Source organism: Coregonus lavaretus (genome assembly GCF_964263955.1).
Source record: "Coregonus lavaretus genome assembly, chromosome: 6".
Classification (NCBI taxonomy): domain Eukaryota; kingdom Metazoa; phylum Chordata; class Actinopteri; order Salmoniformes; family Salmonidae; genus Coregonus; species Coregonus lavaretus.
In genome coordinates, this window is record NC_139993.1 from 65,805,753 (window position 1) to 65,809,006 (window position 3,254).

General features: G+C 39.0%; 1 protein-coding gene across 5 annotated transcripts in view; it reads right to left on the bottom strand.

Annotated features, from left to right (window-relative positions):
- Positions 1-345: 345 nt before the first annotated feature.
- The window catches only part of LOC311131656 (ubiquitin-protein ligase E3A-like), a 57,006-nt gene continuing 54,097 nt past the window's right edge, over positions 346-3,254 (bottom strand). For all 5 annotated transcript variants that reach the window (XM_084164765.1, XM_084164767.1, XM_084164764.1 and 2 more), the window contains one exon: positions 346-3,254. This exon is cut by the window's right edge and continues 1,807 nt beyond it. The gene's annotated coding sequence lies outside the window, so the exon portion shown is untranslated.

The following is a 3,254-nucleotide window of genomic DNA, read 5'->3' on the forward strand; positions in this document are numbered from 1 at the left end:
AGTGTATAAGTCGTAGAACGGGAATATTCAAGTGAGGTAAATTGTCATAATAAGAATGTCAGTGAAGAGTTAATATGATCAGAACGACAGTGAAGAGTTAATATGATCAGAACGACAGTGAAGAGTTAATATGATCAGAACGACAGTGAAGAGTTAATATGATCAGAACGACAGTGAAGAGTTAATATGATCAGAACGACAGTGAATAGTTAATATGATCAGAACGACAGTGAAGAGTTAATATGATCAGAACGACAGTGAAGAGTTAATATGATCAGAACGACAGTGAAGAGTTAATATGATCAGAACGACAGTCTCCACATATTCAATCACACAGAGACATGGTTAAAAATGTATTATTTTATTTTGCATTATGTTGACACATCATGTTGACATTATAATATTTGTACTTTCCTTAATTTCCTTTTGATCAAAATAAAACAGGCAGCAAAGAACTAAATACAGGGCCTTCAGAAAGTATTCACACTCCTGGATGTTTTCCACATATTGTTGTTACAGCCTGAATTTAAAATGGATTAAATTGAGATGTTGTGTCACTGGCCTACACACAAAACCCCATAATGTCAAAGTGGAAATATGTTTTTAGAAATTTTTACAAATTAATTAACAATGAAAAGCTGAAATGTCTTGAGTGAATAAGTATTCAACCCCTTTGTTATGGCAAGCCTAAATAAGTTCAGGAGTAAAAATTTGCTTAAATCACATAATAACCGGTACCCCCTGTATATAGCCTCCCTACTGTTATTACACATTGACTCTGTACCGGTACCCCCTGTATATAGCCTCCCTACTGTTATTTCCCATTGACTCTGTACCGGTACCCCCTGTATATAGCCTCCCTACTGTTATTACACATTGACTCTGTACCGGTACCCCCTGTATATAGCCTCCCTACTGTTATTTCCCATTGACTCTGTACCGGTACCCCCTGTATATAGCCTCCCTACTGTTATTACACATTGACTCTGTACCGGTACCCCCTGTATATAGCCTCCCTACTGTTATTTCCCATTGACTCTGTACCGGTACCCCCTGTATATAGCCTCCCTACTGTTATTTCACATTGACTCTGTACCGGTACCCCCTGTATATAGCCTCCCTACTGTTATTACACATTGACTCTGTACCGGTACCCCCTGTATATAGCCTCCCTACTGTTATTTTCCATTGACTCTGTACCGGTACCCCCTGTATATAGCCTCCCTACTGTTATTACACATTGACTCTGTACCGGTACCCCCTGTATATAGCCTCCCTACTGTTATTTCCCATTGAGTCTGTACCGGTACCCCCCCTGTATATAGCCTCGCTACTGTTATTTCCCATTGACTCTGTACCGGTACCCCCTGTATATAGCCTCCCTACTGTTATTTCCCATTGAGTCTGTACCGGTACCCCCTGTATATATCCTCCCTACTGTTATTACACATTGACTCTGTACCGGTACCCCCTGTATATAACCACGTTATTGGTATTTTATTGTGTTACTTTGTATTATTTTTTACTGTAGTTTATTTGGTAAATATTTTCGTAACTCTTTCTTGAACTGCATTGTTGGTTAAGGGCTTGTAAGTAAGCATGTCACGGTAAGGTTGTATACGCCGCATGTGAGGATCCAGGCTCTGTCGCAGCCGGCCGCGACCGGGAGACCCATGGGGCGGCGCACAATTGGCCCAGTGTCGTCCAGGGTAGGGGAGGGAATGGCCGGCAGGGATGTAGCTCAGTTGATAGAGCATGGCATTTGCAACGCCAGGGTTGTGGGTTCGATTCCCACGGGGGGGCCAGTATATATAAAAAAAGATGTATTCACTAACTGTAAGTCGCTCTGGATAAGAGCGTCTGCTAAATGACTAAAATGTAAAATGTAATGTGACAAATAAAGTTTGATTTGATGGACTCATTCTGTGTGCAATAATAGTGTTTAATATGATTTTTTGAATGACTTCCGCATCTCTGTACCCCACACATACAATTATCTGTAAGGTCTCTCAGTCGAGCAGTGAAATTCAAACACAGATTCAACCACAAAGACCAAGGAGTTTTTCCAATGCCTTGCAAAGAAAGAGTTAAGAAAATATTTACCAAATAAGCTAAAGTAAAAAATAATAAAAAGTAACACAATAAAATAACAATTAGTATATGGGTAAAAAAATAAAAACAGACATTGAATATCCCTTTGAGCATGGTGAAGTTATTAATTACACTTTGGATGGCGTATCAATATACCCAGTCACTACAAAGATACAAGCTTCCTTCCTAACTCAGTTGCCGGAGAGGAAGGAAACCTCTCAGAGATTTCACTATGAGACCAATGGTGACTTTAAAACAGTTACAGAGTTTAATGGCTGTGATAGGAGAAAACTGAGGCTGGATCAACAACATTGTAGTTACTCCACAATACTAACCTGAATGACATAGTGAAAAGAAGAAATCCTGTACAGAATAAAAAATATTCAAAAACATGTATCCTGTTTGCAATAAGGCACTAAAGATAAACTGCAGAAAAATGTGGCAAAGAAATTAACTTTATGTCCTGAATACGAAGTGTTATGTTTGGGGCAAATCCAACACAACACATCACTGGGTAAGTACTACTCTTCATATAATCAGGCATAGTGGTGGCTGCATCATGTTATGGGTATGCTTGTCATCGGGAAGGACTAGGGAGTTATTGGGGGGGATACAAATAAATGTAATAGAGCTGAGCACAGCCAAAATCCTAGAGGAAAACCTGGTTGTTTACCAAGACGACATTGCATGTTCCCGAGTGGCCTAGTTACAGTTTTGACTTAACATCGGCTTGAAAATCTATGGCAAGACGTGCAAACGCCTGTCTAGCAATGATCAACCACCAACTTGACAGAGCTTTAATATTTTTTTTTTTTTAAGAATGTGCAAATATTGTACAATCCAGGTGTGCAAAGCTCTTAGAGACTTGTTCAGAAAGACTCACAGCTGTAATCGCTGCCAAAGGTGATTCTAACATGTATTGATTTAGGGGTGTAAATACTTATGTAAATGAGATCTCTTTATTTAATTTAATACATTTGCTACAATTTCAAAAAAACATGTTTTCACTTTGTAATTGTGGGGTATTGTGTGGGAAAAAAATAAATATTTAATCCATGTTGAATTCAGGCTGTAAAACAACAAAATGTGGAATAAATCCAAGGGGTGTGAATGCTTTCTGAAGGCGCTGTCCTTCCCTTCCTTTCCAAGACTGTTGTAAACAC